This window comes from Astatotilapia calliptera, chromosome 14 (assembly GCF_900246225.1).
Source record: "Astatotilapia calliptera chromosome 14, fAstCal1.2, whole genome shotgun sequence".
In the NCBI taxonomy this organism is placed as follows: domain Eukaryota; kingdom Metazoa; phylum Chordata; class Actinopteri; order Cichliformes; family Cichlidae; genus Astatotilapia; species Astatotilapia calliptera.
In genome coordinates this window covers 5,839,525-5,857,844 of record NC_039315.1, presented here as the reverse complement: position 1 = coordinate 5,857,844, position 18,320 = coordinate 5,839,525, and the positions used below count along the sequence as shown (strand labels likewise).

The 18,320-nt window shown below is 44.4% G+C and overlaps 2 long non-coding RNA genes across 2 annotated transcripts; both read left to right on the top strand.

Annotated features, from left to right (window-relative positions):
- Positions 1 to 4,217: 4,217 nt before the first annotated feature.
- Positions 4,218 to 4,903, top strand: LOC113036188 (uncharacterized). The gene is made up of 3 exons (XR_003274427.1): positions 4,218 to 4,380; positions 4,474 to 4,651; positions 4,738 to 4,903. It is a non-coding gene; the product is annotated as an uncharacterized LOC113036188 (long non-coding RNA).
- A 4,024-nt stretch (positions 4,904 to 8,927) lies between these two features.
- LOC113036187 (uncharacterized) lies at positions 8,928 to 10,030 on the top strand. Its single transcript, XR_003274426.1, has 3 exons — positions 8,928 to 9,537; positions 9,631 to 9,808; positions 9,895 to 10,030. It is a non-coding gene; the product is annotated as an uncharacterized LOC113036187 (long non-coding RNA).
- Positions 10,031 to 18,320: the final 8,290 nt, after the last annotated feature.

Sequence of the window (18,320 nt, the reverse complement as noted above, 5' to 3'; positions counted from 1 at the left end):
AACAATCTAAGTCTTAAAAACTAGAGTTAAAGGGGATAATGTACTGGAATATTTCTTGGCTGGTAAATGTGAATTCCCAGCAAGTCATGTAAAACACCAAATTGCTGTTTTTAGACCTGTGTTTTGTTACCTTTCTGACACAGCCAGGCCTGTTCTTTTCATGTTCTCCGCTTGTGCAAAACTAAGCCAACGCTATGCTTAAAGTTGCTCGTAGACATATGAGGGGTATATTAATCATCTCATGTTTTAATCAGACTATTTAACACGATCCTGGTGACTGGTGACCCCTAAAGAGACCAGCTGACAGAAGAAGAAGAAGATCAGTCATTTCATTCACCTCTGTAGGACAGTCTCATTTCTCAAAATGTTGAACTGTTACATAAAGAGTTTTTTCCTTAAGTTTGCTTAGTAAAAAACATATTTTTCTTAGTTTTTAATATGTGCATGTTTAAGTTCAAAATGTGCCTGTTTAGCACGAGGGTAATCAGGAGTGGCTTTTTAGGTGTTTTCTTTTTTTTTAAGCCTCTAGAAATTAGAGGAAAGAAAGCAACCCCTTTTTATCAAGAGTGAGAAAGTTTCAATATTGTCCCCGTTCTTGCTGCCTCGGTTTTGGGTTTGTTATGAAGCCATGCGAGACATTGACAGCGTACAGGGGATCAAACACTGCTTCCTAGGAAATTTTAATCACTGGAGCACCACCAGCTCTTTTTTCCCCCATCACTTGTTGCCAGGCAACAGGTGTGGGAAACCCAAGGTATTCTGTATGTGTGTGCGTGTGGTATATCTGTTGAGAGGAATAGGAGGGTACGCAGATCAGGGTGTGTATAGAAAAACCTTGGGGCTATTTTATTAATCTGCATGGGGAGCCCTTTCTTTCACTGCTCATGCTTTCTAGCAGGCGGCCTGTCTGCCCTCGACTTTTGTCCTGTGATCTTTCAGCTCTGCAGGAACCCATGTCGCCCTCCAAGACAGCCTGTGTGAGAGTAGCTGTGTGAGTGTGTGTGTGTGTGAGAGAGAGAGACTTTCAAAACCCTCCAATCGTTATGGAAAGTTTGCAAAGCCACATCTCTCTGGAAAAATCTAGTTTAACGTGCAAATACTGTTAATCACTTTTGTTGACTTTTTACAGAACACATGGTTCAAGAACAGCCCTCGAGAAATGTCAAGATTACTCACTATAGAAAGTTGAAAGAAGGCAGATGGCCTGAGCTTTATTTTTCTAGTGAACAATTTCCTCTCAATATAAGGGCTCTAATGGAAAGAGCCTGAATTAAAACATGTGTGAAAGTACAATTTCCCCCTTTGCTTCTCACCCAGGCAGAACAACCCTGGTGAACCGCACTGCAAAACGAATTTGTCTTTTTATTAAGTAAATTAATTCAAACATTTCTCCATCCAAAGAAAAAAAAAATTAGGACTCTTTCCCCTTTTCCAGCATTGCTCAGTGTTGGCCACATCTGTTCGGCCCCAATTACCAGTGGCTAATGTTGGGTTGTTGATTTCAGGAACTGTTGAGACAGTGCGGTTTTAACAGTCAACAAATAGCTCCTCAGATGTTCCAAACATTAGGTCAGTGGAGTGATGCTTCTCTGAAATGCACTGGGCAAAACATAAATCCTGTTGCTCTTTTGCCAGTGTTTTTTGACTTGGTTCAGTTGGTTGTTTTTGCAAGGGAAGTATAATTCCATATAACTGGATGCACAAAAACTACCTGTTCCATAGTCAGCCAAGCGCAATTTTCCAAAGAGCTTGTATGGGTGCTACAAACAAGAACACTGAAGACTTTTGAGCAAAACTAACTGCAGACGTGCAATTGGTCCTGTTATTTTGTGCTTACTAGTGCCAAACAAAACATGCTAACAATGAAAATTGTATCATGCTAATAAAATTTTGAGCGCATGTAAGGCTGAACTTGTTCAACTTCTTAGTTCATAGAGTTTGCACTGGCAACATTTATGAGCACTAAACAAAGAAAAAGGTTAGAGGTCAGGGGAATGTCTTTAACTTTGGAGGGATTTGGCCTCCAGATTACTGGAAAAGATCAGAGGTTCTTCTTGTAGTTGACAAGAACCTATATAATCTCCCAGTTTCAATTACAGTTAGTCACTGTAAAACTTCAAAAGTTGATCCTCGTAGAAAAGTTAAGGAGTCACCAAGCCCTTTTCCTGTTAACCATGACTGCTTGTACAACATTGCATGGAAATCCATGGCTGGGATATTTTGTCTGGGTAAGAGCCACAAGATTAATGTGGGGGAAAAAAATCCATATAGTGTTTTTCTTGTTTTGCTATGTCCCCAAATAAATGAAGAGATGAAAGTTTGTTTTTCATTTTGCCCAAGAAATGGCCCGCCTTTTATTATATAATATCTTTGCAATAGTCAGAAACCCAAATACAAGGAGACAGCAATGTTTACAAAAAAGAACAGGAAAAAAAAGCTTCACTTATCTGTCAAAACTCTTTTCTGGTTGAAGTTGGTCACACATTGTTATAGTAACCAACAAAAAAGAAAGAATCTCTCCACCCAGAGGCCAGAGGCTCTAAAAAATTAACAAGTGTTGATTATTTGCACACAAGAAATCCATCTCATGTTTGAAAACCAGTCATATAAAAATACCCGGGACCCATAAAACAGCTGGATTCATGGGCTGGTGTTTTTATAATTAAAGCCAAAGCTTATTTCTACTAATGACCAGAGTGGGAGTGTTTAGCGGGGACAGTACATGTGTGCCGCACACAGGGAAAATCCAAATGATCTGCAGCAGTTATAGGAAATGAAGTAAAATAAGAAAAAGAACAGCAAAAATGATTTAGGGGTTGAAATGTGAGCATGAGGGAGGTCTTTAAATGTTCCTGCAGTGCTAAACTGATCACAGTTTGATGATGACTTGACTTCACTAACAAACTAAGGCAGAGGTTATTAGTGCCAACGCAGTAATCAAACAATATCTGATTTATATTGAAAATATTACTGTTGTTAATAATAATTATTTTCAGTTCTGAAACAGAATATAAAACCTGTAATCACAAGAAATTTGAAAAGGAAAGCACAAAGTTTTCAACACTGGAACTATCAACCACTACAATTATAATAAGGTCATATAAAACTGTGACTGTTCCCAGAATTTTGTTTAAAGTCATCATTACTGTGGAGTCTAATTAGGGATGTTTCTAAATGTGCTCTCAATGTACATGTGAAGCATGCCTACAGTATTTACCCAGAGTGAACCTAAATGCAGCTGGACAGCACACATGTGAAGCACATGAAGCCAGTAAAACAAGACTGATTCTGCATCCAACCAAAAGAGCTGGGCAATTGAATACAGTGGCTGTTTATAGCCAGTGATAATGGCCTACATATAAAAGCAACAGTAGGCTAATTGTGCTTGTGAGCTTGTGACATACGGTAGTTCTGTCCTTAAAGAAGTCGCATGACGCAAAATGTCAAGTACACCCTTTATCTGATATTTTGTGTTAAAATATAATTTTTTTCTTGATGATAAGTGCAGTTTAAGCAAATAACTTCAACATTATGCACTCCACACTGTATATAAATGCCACTTGTTTTGCACATATTCAACTCTGTATATTTTATATATTTTATTATTATTATTATTATTATTATTATTATTATTATTATTAAATTTTTTTTTTTTACTATTTAATTTGTAAAAATGTGTATACACACACACACACACACACACACACACACACACACACACACACACACACACACACACACACACACACACACACGTAGGAAAGTATTTAGTATACACATCCAGAAATGCATACACTATTATATATTGTACATATATTTATTAGTTTCAGGTTGGCCATTCTTGTATTTTGCTCGTTTGTGTTGTTGTGTTTGCACATCTCTGTTGCTTGTGGGGCTCGCACACAAGAATTTCACTCGCATGTGCTGTGCCAGTGTGCCTGCACATGTGATGTGACAATAAAAGTGATTTGATTTGATTTGATTTGATTTGAATTCCAGTGTGGTTAGCCAATAGAAAGTTAGGTAGATAAAAGATCTGGAACTGATTAGAAGTGCTCCAGTTGCATTTGGTGGCTACTCACTGCAACACCCAATGAAGTCCAGTGACATGTGAATGCAAGTGAAGGAGGCCATCATTAATCTGAAAAAATAGAATTGGCTTAATCAACAATGTGGTTCAATGTTAAAAAGAAAGAATTCACTGACCAGCTCTGTCATGGTCCGGGTGTGTGCCAGTGTGTCTCCCTCCGAGCCGGCGTCTCCACCCCTGGGAGGGGCCTCAGTGTTTTTGCTGATCGTTTACATCTGTGGGTAATTAGCCGGGGACTCATAAGGCCAGCGTTCTCAATCTCTCTTCGCCAGATTCTCTGCTAAACATCAGTCAGTGCAGGCCACCACCATAAATTCCCTACGTGTTTTTTTGAATCACCTTGCCTCACTGTATGTTTGTTTTTTGTGCGCCTCCCTTTTCAGCTACACCTAACTGTCAACCCCTGGCGAAGAGCTTCTACTTGGATGCTGGACCTTCTGGTAGTCCCTCAGGCTATTACCAAAATTACCTACCTGCCTCTCTGCCTCCACGCCAGGAGTTTTTGGATTTACACACCCGGACTACTCACCCCTCTATGTCATCTCCGACCTCCGTTGGCAAGTACGCAGTACGAAGGAGGATTCTGAGCCAAATAACATATTCATATGCCTCCTTATCTATGTTTGAACATCTGCATTCTGTTACAGTGACCCCGACCTTTTCCTGGACCCTTTGTGACTTGCTTTCCAGTCCAATCCCCGGAATAGCTGTCCTCTCTGACCCGGACCAGATCGTTATTTAGTTTAACGTCTACGCTCACCTTTTGTTTATGAATATTTTGTGTAAACATTAAACATTATTCTTAAAATATACTTACGAGCTGTTCGGCGTCTTGCGTTTGAGTCCTGTCACTCGTCTGAAACGGTCTCGGCCGTAACAGTAGAATCTGGCCAGCAGTTATGGACTCAGCAGACGCGGAACGGTCAGCCATTCAGAGGCAGGGGGCGATATTAGGAAGTCATGAACAATCTATTCAGTTCCTGTTAGCCCAGCAGCAGACTCTTAGAGATGGTCAAAGTAAAATACTGGAGTCCCTCCAGGCTCTACAAGCGGATATTTCTACTGCTGCTGGTTCCGCCTCGGGCCCCGCGGGCCAAGACTCCGGTACACCAGCTCCTCTGCCTCAACCTGTTGCAGTTGCATCTCCACCTACATCAGCTTTCCGTGATGCTACGTCCCCGGAGCCCGAACCATTTTCAGGGGATCCAGGGAGTTGTAGCGGGTTTTTGCTTCAGGTCGACCTTGTTTTCGGTCGTTCTCCATGCACATTTGTTGCGGATTCTAATAAGATATCTTATTTGGTGGGTAAACTGCGTAATCGTGCACTTAAGTGGGCGGAGGCGTATCTATCGAAGAATCCTTTGTTAACCTGTTCTTATGAGGTGTTTTTGGGGGAATTCCAGAAAACGTTTGCGCACCCCATTTCTGAGGGTAGTTCTGCGCAGAGGCTGCTGGATCTTCGCCAGGGCTGTCAGAGGGTTGCCGATTTTTTGATTGATTTTCGTACTGCCGCCGCCGAAACCGGTTGGCCTGACGACGCTCTGCGTGGGGTGTTTTTCCGGGCATTGAACGAGGGTATGAAAGACCAGCTTGCCTCCCGTGATGAGCCAAAATCTTTTGAGGAACTGGCGTCCCTCTCCCTTCGCATTGACAACAGGTTGCGTGACAGGGAGAGGGACAGGAACTACAAATCCCAGCGCCGTTTACCGCGCTCGTTTCCGGGTACGTCACCGTTGCCGCCTCCGACTGTGGACTCGCATGAGTTTATCGCCTCGGCTTACGTCACTAATCCCGAGCCGGAGCCTATGCAGATTGGCCGGTCACGGTTGACACCGGAGGAGAGGGAGCGGCGGCGTCGGGCTCATGCCTGTTTTTACTGTGGCTCGCTGGAACACTTGATTGCTGCATGCCCGAAGGAGGGAAAAGGTGTCGCCCGCCGGTAGAATTGGGGATACGGGTGGGCGGTTCGAATTCTGGTCAGAAACCCCGTTTACAACTCCCTGTCACCTTGGAGATGCTACAGATTACTCATTCATGCACAGCCTTATTAGATTCTGGTTCTGAACAGAATTTAATCAGTCTCGATCTCGCTGAACGATTAGGCGTTCCGCTCGTGCGCCTTGAGCCGCCCATTCCAGTTAGAGCGATTAATAACCAGGTTTTCACTAAAATTTCTTTTCACACTGGTCCAGTGTCACTGTGCACTTCGGGGAATCATAGGGAGAAACTCACCTTTTTTGTCCTCGATTCACCTGATACTCCACTCACTTTGGGTTATCCCTGGCTGTGCTTACACAATCCGCACTTGGATTGGGAGGGGCAAAGGGTTGTCAGCTGGAGCCCTTTTTGCCACTCCAATTGTCTGACTTCCGCCCGTTTTCCTGGCCCGGGGGAGGCTACGGGGACTGACGAATATGTCACCGATCTCTCAGGGGTGCCGCCTGAGTATCATGATTTGCGGGAAGTATTCAGTAAGATCAAAGCGCAGTCCCTACCACCCCATCGCCCTTATGACTGTGCGATTGATTTGCTCCCCGGAGCGTCCCTGCCCAAGAGCCGGTTATATAGTATCTCTAGGCCTGAACGTGCTGCGATGGAGGAGTATATTAGGGATTCACTAGCGGCTGGGTTAATCCGTCCGTCTTCATCCCCCGTGGCGGCTGGGGTTTTTTTTGTAGACAAGAAGGATGGGTCTCTTCGGCCGTGTATTGATTTCAGGGGCTTGAATGACGTCACTATTAAAAATAAGTATCCCTTGCCACTCATTAGCTCCGCTGTTGAATCGCTACAGGGTGCCACGGTGTTCACTAAGTTAGATCTTCGCAATTCTTATCATTTGGTGCGAATCCGTCAGGGAGACGAGTGGAAGACCGCGTTTAACACCCCCCTGGGTCATTTCGGGTATCTCGTTATGCCTTTCGGTTTAACGAACGCTCCAGCGGTGTTTCAGGCCCTATTAAATGATGTCCTACGGGATTTCCTCGACCGTTTTGTGTTCGTCTATTTAGATGACATTCTTATTTTTTCTAAAACTTTGGCTGAGCATCATTCACATGTCCGAGCTGTCCTTCAACGCCTCTTGGAAAACAGACTGTATGCCAAGGCTGAGAAATGTGAGTTTCATTTGACATCGGTCTCTTTCCTGGGATACATTTTGGCAGGGGGGCAGGTGAAGACGGATCCGGCTAAGGTGAAGGCGGTCACAGACTGGCCTGTGCCTTCTACTCGCAAGCAACTCCAGGGGTTTTTGGGATTTGCAAATTTCTATCGTCGGTTCATAAGGAACTACAGTCTGGTGGCAGCTCCGCTTACACGCCTTACCTCTACGAAGCTTCCGTTCGGCTGGTCCGCCGAAGCAGACAGCGCGTTCACGAAGCTGAAACATCTGTTTTCTACTGCGCCCATCCTCGCTCAACCCGATCCGTCTAAGGCTTTTATTGTGGAGGTGGATGCTTCTGATGTGGGGGTGGGGGCTGTGCTTTCACAACGTGCCGGCCCCTCCTCTAAGCTACGGCCGTGCGCCTTTTTCTCTCGGCGGCTTTCACCAGCGGAACGGAACTATGATGTGGGGGACCGGGAACTGCTTGCCGTTAAGTTGGCATTGGAGGAGTGGCGTCATCATCTGGAAGGCGCGGCGCTACCGTTCCTGGTGTGGACGGATCATAAGAACTTGACGTACCTACGCGGTGCGAAGAGGTTGAATGCACGTCAAGCTCGTTGGTCGCTGTTTTTCGCACGTTTTAACTTTTCCATTTCCTATCGCCCGGGTTCCAGAAACACCAAACCGGATGCCCTCTCTCGGCAGTTTGACTCTGACACGGGTCGGGCGGAGTTTTCCACCATTCTTCCGGCCGGCTGTACGGTGGGAGCTATTACCTGGGAGGTGGAGGACGCCATCAACCGGGGCCTCCGGACGGAACCGGATCCGGGCACGGGACCGACTAACCGGCGTTTTGTTCCCGCGGCTGCTCGCTCCAAGGTACTGGAATGGGTGCACGCTTCGAGGTTTGCGTGTCACCCGGGCAGGGGCAGGACGACTTCTATGGTTAAGAGACATTTTTGGTGGGCCACTCTGGACAAAGATGTTCGGGAATATGTGGCTGCGTGCCCTGTGTGTGCCAGGTGTAAGTCGCGTACTCACCGTCCTGCTTGGCTGTTGCAGCCATTATCTACGCCTCATCGCCCTTGGTCCCACATCGCCCTGGATTTTGTTACGGGACTCCCGGTTTCGGCTGGGAAGACCACTATTCTCTCGGTCGTGGATCGGTTTTCTAAGGCTGCTCATTTCGTCGCTTTGGAGAAGTTGCCCACTGCGGCTGAGACGTCTACGTTGTTGTTGGACCATGTTTTTCGGGTTCATGGCATTCCTGTGGAAATAGTTTCGGACAGGGGTCCGCAGTTCTCGTCCCAGGTTTGGGGTTCTTTTTGCGCTGCTTTGGGGGCCAGGCCTTGTCTGAGCTCTGGTTACCATCCTCAGACGAACGGCCAGACAGAACGTTTAAATCAGGAGCTTGAGGCCGCGCTCCGCTGTGTGACCTGTCATAACCCTGCGACTTGGGCCTCGTATCTGCCGTGGGTGGAATATGCCCACAACTCCTTGGTTTCGTCTGCTACTGGGTTGTCACCGTTCGAGGCCTCTTTGGGTTATCAGCCGCCCCTGTTTCCGGAGGAGGAGGCTGATCTTGCTGTCCCCTCGGTCCAGCATCATCTACAGCGCTGCCGTCGGGTCTGGTCTCGTACGCGGGAGGCGCTGTTGCGAGCTGTGGCTCGCCAACGTCGCTGTGCCGACCGTCGCCGGTCTCCTGCGCCTGTTTACTCACCGGGACAAAAGGTGTGGCTCGCCGCGAAGGACATCCCTCTCAGGGCATCCTCCCGCAAGTTGTCTCCTCGTTACATCGGCCCCTATTCTGTGGACAGGGTCCTCAGCCCTACGGCTGTCAAGCTCCGTTTGCCTGCTGCCTTGCGGGTTCACCCGGTCTTTCACGTTTCTCAGGTGAAGCCGGTGGTGTCTAGTCGTCTGTGCCCGCCTCCGGTGCCCCCGCCTCCCGCCCGGCTCATTGACGGGCACCCTGCGTTTTCTGTCCGGCGCATTCTGGATGTGCGGCGGCGGGGTAGGGGGCTGCAGTTTTTGGTGGACTGGGAGGGTTATGGGCCGGAGGAGCGTTCTTGGGTTCCTCGTTCTTTGATGCTTGACTCTGTGATGGTTTCTGATTTTCTTAGGTCACGTCGTGGGGCGGGTGCTGGTCGGCCGCCGGGTGGCGTCCCTTGAGGGGGGGTACTGTCATGGTCCGGGTGTGTGCCAGTGTGTCTCCCTCCGAGCCGGCGTCTCCACCCCTGGGAGGGGCCTCAGTGTTTTTGCTGATCGCTTACATCTGTGGGTAATTAGCCGGGGACTCATAAGGCCAGCGTTCTCAATCTCTCTTCGCCAGATTCTCTGCTAAACATCAGTCAGTGCAGGCCACCACCATAAATTCCCTACGTGTTTTTTTGAATCACCTTGCCTCACTGTATGTTTGTTTTTTGTGCGCCTCCCTTTTCAGCTACACCTAACTGTCAACCCCTGGCGAAGAGCTTCTACTTGGATGCTGGACCTTCTGGCAGTCCCTCAGGCTATTACCAAAATTACCTACCTGCCTCTCTGCCTCCACGCCAGGAGTTTTTGGATTTACACACCCAGACTACTCACCCCTCTATGTCATCTCCGACCTCCGTTGGCAAGTACGCAGTACGAAGGAGGATTCTGAGCCAAACAACATATTCATATGCCTCCTTATCTATGTTTGAACATCTGCATTCTGTTACAGTGACCCCGACCTTTTCCTGGACCCTTTGTGACTTGCTTTCCAGTCCAATCCCCGGAATAGCTGTCCTCTCTGACCCGGACCAGATCGTTATTTAGTTTAACGTCTACGCTCACCTTTTGTTTATGAATATTTTGTGTAAACATTAAACATTATTCTTAAAATATACTTACGAGCTGTTCGGTGTCTTGCGTTTGAGTCCTGTCACTCGTCTGAAACGGTCTCGGCCGTAACAAGCTCAGTAAAATCAAAAGTTCTGAAAGACCACAGAAGGCAACTAAAGTGCATTTAGAAAAACAACTTTACAACATCTAACCAAGTCAAGAACACTGTTGAATAGGCACGAGTATTATTGTTAAGGATGTCTATGATTAAGAGAAACATTTATGAATGGAATCACAAAGGGTTTACACCAAGGTGCAAACCACTGCTTACTCTCAATACCTAACCAGATTGCACATCGTCAGAAAATAGCTAAAAAAGCTCGGTTCTGCAGAGTACTGAAAAAAATCTTTGGACAACAAAATCTCGGAAACCAAGACTAACTCGTAGCAGAAACAAATGTGGACAGAGACAAACAGTTCGTGATCCAAAGCATACCACATTATCTGTCAAACGTGATGGAGGCAATGTTATGGCATGGGCATGTATGGCTGCCAGTGGAATTGGGTCATTAGTGTTTACTGATGAAGTGACTGTTCATAGAAGCAGCAGGATGAATTGTAAAGTGTAAAGGGACGTACTCTCTGCTCAAATTCAAACAAATGCTTTATAAATCGGACAGAATTTCACAGTGTGAATGGATAATGACCCAAAGCATGCTGCAAAAAGCAAACAAAGAGTTTTCTCAAGGGAAAGAAATGCAGTATTCTTCAAAAAACAGAAATCAAATGGCATCTGAGGGTGGCAGCAGTCGGTGCGTGGCAGAGCATCTCAAGGGAGGAAACATTCCAGGGATCTCACCAAACAAGCAATTTGTGAGATCCCTGGAATCTACACGTCAGGCAAATATTGGCTGCAAAGATGTTTCATTTAATTATTAAACAAAATGATAAAAAATGGTGGCAAGGTGATTAGCACTTTTGTCTCACAGCAAGAAGGTCATGAGTTCAATTCCACCATCAGGCCAGGGTCTTTCTGTGTGGAGTTTGCAGGTTCTCCCCGTGTTTGCGTGGGTTCTCCCCGGTTACTCCGGCTCCCTCCTACAGTCCAAAGACATGCTGTTATTGGGAAATGGATAATTGGAAACACTAAATTGCCCATAGGTGTGAATGGGGGAGCAAATATGAGAGTGAATGGTTGTCTTTGTCTATGTGTTAGCCCAGCGATAGACTGGTGACCTGTCCAGGGTGTACCCTGCCTCTCGCCCTAAGACAGCTGGGATAGGCTCCAGCGCCCCCTGCCACCCTGAAAAGGATAAGCGGAGGCAAATGGATGGACAAAAAACAAAAATAAAATAAAATAAAAGCTGAAAGTCTGACCTCCAATCAGATCTTGCTTGATTTAAAATCCACTCTGATGGTATATGAAGAAAAAAACTTCAAAAGTTACTTAACTGACTAAAAACCTTTGGACCTTACTATAAGATGATGTTTTATTTATTCTTTCCTTAAAAAAGTGAAGATTACAATAATGATTTCTGCACCGATCAGCAATCCCGCTACAACGCCCGGTCGTTTTGGAAGTGTGGACAGCAGGCTGGATTCCAAAATGGGTTTTGGATAATCCCCAAATGACATGAGTTCTAGTGTGCCAGGGCAATTATTTCTCTGACTGAATCTTGAGCGTTTACTGTTTATTAAATGAAGTTTTGGCATATACCATTTTTTTTAATCAGTGGACCTTTATGTTCTCAGAAGAACTCTTATCCAGGTCGAGGGGCAATCTTACCTAGACATACACTGACATGCAATGTGGGACTGGCTGTTGAGAGGGGCTAATGCAGCACAGATCTGGGGGCTCGGAGGGACTATGGTTGGATGTGAGTGATATGGGCAGGTTTGTTGTACTTGGACGATTTGTTTGGCAGAAGATATTCTCATCCTTTATCGTTACTGAAATGAGCTGGCTCTGATGGTTCACACCAGGAAATACCACTTACCTTACTTTACAATAATAAGTGTTTTATAATCAGGTATGCTTTAGTTTACCTTGGGCTATGCAACTGAACAAAAAGAGAAAGGGATCTGGCTGCAAGTGCAGACACACAAAAACACACAGAGAGAAAGAGAGAGAGAGAGAATTTGATGGATATCATCGACCTCCTAAGAGATGACTCATTGTCACTTCAACTTGAACTTACTGGAATATCCAAATTATCAACAGGTGGTAAACATGCTGTGGAAGTGTTTGCCTGTGTGTGTGTCTGCTGTGTGACCTTGTGAACCAAATATGGGGTGCGATTCAGGGAACAGATGGAAACACACGGCTAGGCCTCGAGCACTTTTGAAAACATTTTAGCATGAACATTTTACAGTGCGCAGATATATATTATGACATCAAAAAGGACTAGTGCAGTAGCAGTGGTTAACAGCAGCTTCTTCAGTCTCAGAGTGATTATAAGCAGTGACCTCAAACAGAACTTTTTGCTTGCCTTATCGACAGCCTTGCCCCTTTATTTTCCAGCCGTTAATTTGTCTTGGACTTGTAGTGATTAGTGTTTTCGACAAGTGAAGAAAAACAAAAAGCTCAACAAATTGTTGCCAGCAGCTGTGGCCTAGACTGAATTAGTTGATTCATGTGTTTGTTATAAGGTGTTAAATCAAAGTTATTAGGCTATAATCATATTTTACAAGACATGACTAGCAGCTCAGTTCCTGGCCGCTGTCGTGTCGTGCATGCTTGGTTGTGGGAGATAAAAACATCTTCTATGCTTTTTTTTCTTCTTCTTCTATGCTCTGTGCCAAAAGGAATTTATGATTTCCTTGATTGTTTTTCTTTCTTTCATTCTGGTTTCACAACATCTTCACAGCCAGTGGTTGTTGAATTATTTACATCACGTACCACGTTTCATTTAATGCATTTTTTTTTTACTATAGCACAGAATTAAGACAACAGTCACCTTAAAGCTGGGTAGGGTAAAGCCCCTATAACATGAGAGTGAAAACACCAACAATCAGATAACCCCTTATGACTAAGCACTTGGTGACAGCGGGAAGGGAAAACCAGGCTCAGGTAGAGGTAACCATGACCAGCTAGGGAGTGGAGGGAAAGAGAAGAGAGCAGAGCGAGACAGTACAAGAGATAAACTTAATTAAAAACTATTATTTAATTGCAGCAGTAGTATATAAAGACATGGGCAGTTAAAAGAGGTGAGTGAAGTGGTACTCATATAGTTCTTTTCTACTTTAACTGAGCACTCAAAGTGCTTTACACAACTTGCCTCATTCGCACAAGCACTTTTTTCTATGCTCTTTCTGCATTACACTCTGATGGATGCTTCAGAGAGCAACTTGGGGTTAACATCTTGTCCAAGGATATTTGGCATGCAAACTGGAGCAGATGGGGCTCAAACCACCAGCCTTCTAGTAATTGACTTTCTCTACCACGTGAGCTACATCCACCCCAGCGAGAGAAGGAGGGAAACCCAAGCAGTCTAAGAGATGATTCAGAATCATCAGTGTCAGCCTTAACCATAAGCATTATCTTAAAGAAAAGGTTAAGTCTAATCTTAAAAACAGCAATTGCATCTGTCTCCCAAATCCAAACAGGGAGCTGGTTCCACAGAAGAAGTTGAAGAGTCTGACTTTTAGAAACACTGGGAACTGGATAGCCAGTGAAGAGAAGTTAATATATCAGTACTCTCGCTGCCATGCATCGGATTAACTGAAGCTTTTTCAAGGAGCATTTGACTCCTCCTTGAAACAGCTGACAACTGACAATAATAAATTGCAGGTGTCCGACCTAGAAGACATGAATACATGAACTAGTTTTCAGGATCATTCTGAAAAAGATGTTTCTATTTTTAAATAGAATAAAACAGTCTTACATATTTGTTTAATATACACATTGAAGGACATATCTTGGGTATAAATGTCTCCAAGATTCCTCACGGTGTTGCAATCAGTGGTATCGACTGCTCCTCTAAGGTCTGGCAGGACATGCACACAAATGAGTCCAGTATCAGAGGCCATGATCATCATTCAGAACCGTCAATAGCGCTCTTTCTTGTTTTATTATGCACTGAAATGCTTCAGATACACCACTTCTCTGCAGATGATCACCCAGCTGCTTAGAACTAGACTTTTAAGAAATTAGAAATTGGCCTGTAATTAAGATAGACTCATCATGTTCATAACTGTATTATCAATTAATGGTAAGACTTTGTTGAGAAGTCTTGTAGAAAATGAACTGTAATGGTTTAGTTTAAGTAATTGCTGATGTTGGAGCGAAAGGGTCTAAATAAATACCAGCAGTTTTAAAAGTTGCTGTACTTGATGATACATCAGCAGGACAGCTGTGAATCATTATTTCTAGAATGGTTACTTTTTTTGTGTTAAGAATTTCACAAAGTCATTACTAGTTAAAGCTAGAGGAACGCTTTAACTTTACTTCTGGACTTCAAATATTTACAAGCAGACATTGCAACCAAGTTACTTGGATGTTTTTTGGAAAAGTGGAACATTTTAAAATTGCTGGATTTGTTATGCCAGCTGTGAAATACCTACATTAGATTGTTGGAACTTTAAACACTAAATCATGTGGAACACATAAATGTCATAAGTCTTTTCGTGGTGTTAATATCCATGTTGTTTGCATTACTCGACTATTTCTTTTAAATTCAGCTATGATAGCTTAACAACACTTAATCAAAGACATAACCAGAAAGCGGAAGACAAAGCAGAAAGCTGAGAAAGAGAGGAAGAATGCAAGAAGAGACACAGAGGGTGGGGGAAAGATGAAAAAGCCTCTGTCTGCAAATAAATCACACACCAATAGCATCCTTGTGTGCCAAAGTGAGTGATGACAATGTAATGTAAGACACAGAGAAACTGAATTAAGCAGAGTAACCGTGAGGCAGACATTTTTTGATGTTTTACTGTAGATTAAAAGCCATGAGGTGCATCTCCCCTGGATTAAAATCCACAGTGTGACACTCTCCCAGGCTGCAGTATCAAGTAGTTGCCGTTCAGGTAATCAATGAGTAATTTTTTAGTGTCAGTACTTAATTACTAAAGATTTATGGGTGTGCACAGGGGTGTTGCATGAGAACAGAAAAACATGAAAACATGAAAAGCAGTCTTGCTTGCCCAATCATAAAGCAGAGCAGTGTGAAGAAGATTGACAGGTTTGGGTGGAACTTTACCTTTATGTCCAACTGGTCTCACCAAATCATGTCTGCATGTTTACGTGTTTATCATCTTACCCCTCATTTACGACTACATTATAATGAGCTTAACAGGAATAGCCTATAAATTTAATCTTGAACAGCTAACAGCTACGCTGACAAGTCTGTGTGCGCGCATGAGAACACACACTGAGAATGTACGCAGTCTTGGAAGAACACTCGTTGTCGTAAATATGTCTGCAGTTCGTAATGCAGGGACACATTCCAGTGTTTTCATCAGCACCTGAGTAAACAAATACACTGAACCAAGTGGAGCTGGTGGAGAACAGGTGGAGGGTTCACTGGCAAAACAATCTAAGGTATTTATTTAGCATGAATACTTCCATCATCATTTCATGCATAGCATTTCTATCACAGTTGGACAGCTGCGATAAAGAGAGAACACCCGCTTTCAATTCTAAAGCTTTACATACCAATACAAAACAATGTGGTCCTCAGTAGGTTTTAATACATTCTTGTTTAAATAAATCCTCAAATACAATACAACTGTATTTATAAAGCACATTTAAAACCAAAGGATACACCAAAGTGCTTCACAATAGTACAATAGATCAAAATAAATTAATATAAAAGGCATTAACAAAATACAAAACAAACACTAGCATTAACACTAACAGATGGGAAGCACTAATCAGGTCAGAAGTGTGGGCTAAATAAGCTAGGTATCATACCTCGATTCGGAGATAGGGTCATGTTGTGTGGTGTTAGTTCAGCAGGCATTACACACACATGCATGTAGGAACAGAGGATCACCAGAGATAACTCCTTTCTTTATTTTTCTTTTTTCTTCTTCAAAACCACAACCAGAACAACATACTCACTAGCACCCTCTAGCGCTTCTGGTAAATGCATCTACAGAACAAATGCAATAGTATGTGTGGACACAACATCTCCCCCTTTGAACAAGGATTTCTTATGTGAACCTGACTTCATCATTCTGATGTATGTCACCTAATACACGTTTAACATATTTCACATTACTCAGTAACATTCACTTTCCCATGACAAAGTCTTGGGTCCAGCAAGGTGGGTTCCTCATCCTGGTGGGCCTAAGCCTACTATCAGACTCAGAGTTAGATGCTAGATCAGTTCCTGGTTTATGACAGTCCATTGTTGTGTCAGAATCAGTACCTGTGTTCAGCTCTGACAGAGCCGATAAGTGTAAGGCGTTCCAGGTCCGTCCATCATCCAGCAAATAAGTGTTTGGTCCTTTCCTTGTCATGACAGTCCTTGGTTTGGAAAACTTTAACTCGCCTTTCTTTACCTTCCACGGCTTCCTAACCCGTACCTTGTCACCAGGCTGAAAGTTGGATGGTTTGGCGTGTCTGCGAGCATCAGTGTATTCTTTCATTTTCATTTGCTTATTCTTAAATCTGTCGCACATGGTATGCCTCTCTGTCTGAGGAACAGGCATATCCATTACCTGTAACTTTGTTCTCATTCGTCGTCCATGGAGCAGTTCTGAAGGGGAAACTCCAGTTGTTGAATGAGGGGTTGCTCTGTAGTCCATCAGGTAAGTTCTCAGGAACGATTTCCAGGGTTGTCCTTGAATCGAGGCAGTCTGTAGGCAATCTTTAACGCATCTATTGAATCTCTCAACTTCCCCATTAGCTCTTGGGTAATACACTGAGGATCTCAGTTGTTGGATTCCCCTGCTTTTCAGGAAGTCAGCGAACTCAGCAGAGAGAAATTGAGAGCCATTGTCACTTATCAGTGTCTTTGGATTCCCTTCACGAGAGAAAACTACAGAAAGGAACTGAATGATAGTAGCTGCATCAGCTCGGGAAGCAAAAGCTACTTCAGGCCACTTACTAAAGTAGTCTACCAATGTGATGGCAAATCTACAGTCAGAAGGGGCTATTTCAAAAGGGCCTATGATGTCCACAGACACCTTTTCCCAAGCAGCAGCTGGTAAAGGAATGGGTTGGAGTGGAGCATCATGGGTGACAGTGGACTTGTCATTCTGTCTGCACGTTGCACAGTTCTTTATCAGTGTCTCTATGTGACAATCCATTTTGGGCCACCAGTACAATTCCCTCAGGTGTTGTTTGGTACGTACAATGCCTTGGTGAGTTTCATGAGCTATATCAGTGAGTTTTTTCTGCAACAACTCAGGCACTAGCAATCGATGTGTACCTCTGATGATGCACTTGTTCAAGACCGCGAGTTCATGGCGGATTGGGAAGTACGGCTGTAAGTCAGGTTCCAGTGACGTCTTCCTTGCAGGCCAGCCTTTCTGTATCTGCACACGGAGCTTTGTGAACACTGGACAGGCTTTGCACTCTGACTGGAAGTCATCCTCAGACACAGCACTCAGATCAGTGAGGATGGCTGCAACTGACTCCACATCCTCTGCACATGCCATGTCTGTCTCGGAAAGTGGGAGCCTAGAAAGACAATCAGCAACATGGTTCAATGACCCAGTTCTATATTCCACTTCATAGTCAAACTCCAACAGGCGAGCTGACCATCTGGCTATGCGTAGACCAGCTCTGTTATTGCCCTTAGTAGTCAGTAGTGTTGTAAGTGCTTGGTGATCTGTTCGTAGGAGGAATTTTCTGCCCCAGAGCCATGTGCGCCATTTTTCAGCAGCCCAGCCGCAAGCTAGAGCTTCCTTCTCAACGATTGAGTATTTCCTCTCTGCATCAGACAAGCTGCGAGATGCAAATGCAACAGTATGTTCTGCATCATTACTGTCAAGTTGAGTCAAAACAGCACCTACACCGTAGTCTGAGGCATCTGTTGAGACTATGGTTGGCTTACTGGGGTCGAACATCACCAGGGCAGGGCTGTGCACGATTAACCGCTTGACTTGATCAAACGCTGCTTGAGCTGCTTCGTTCCAGTGGAATGAACAGTCCTTACGCAGAAGAGCTCTCATAGGTTCAACAACTGTCGCATAATTTGGCACAAACTTGCTGTACCATGCACTCAAGCCAAGAAATGAGCGCAGGGTTGCAGGATCAGTAGGGGGCGGAGCTTGCAGGATAGCAGTGACATGAGAGTCATCTGGCAGCAGACCTTCTGGACCGATCTTTTGACCCAAAAAGCTCAGAGTAGTTTGACGGAGTTGACATTTGTC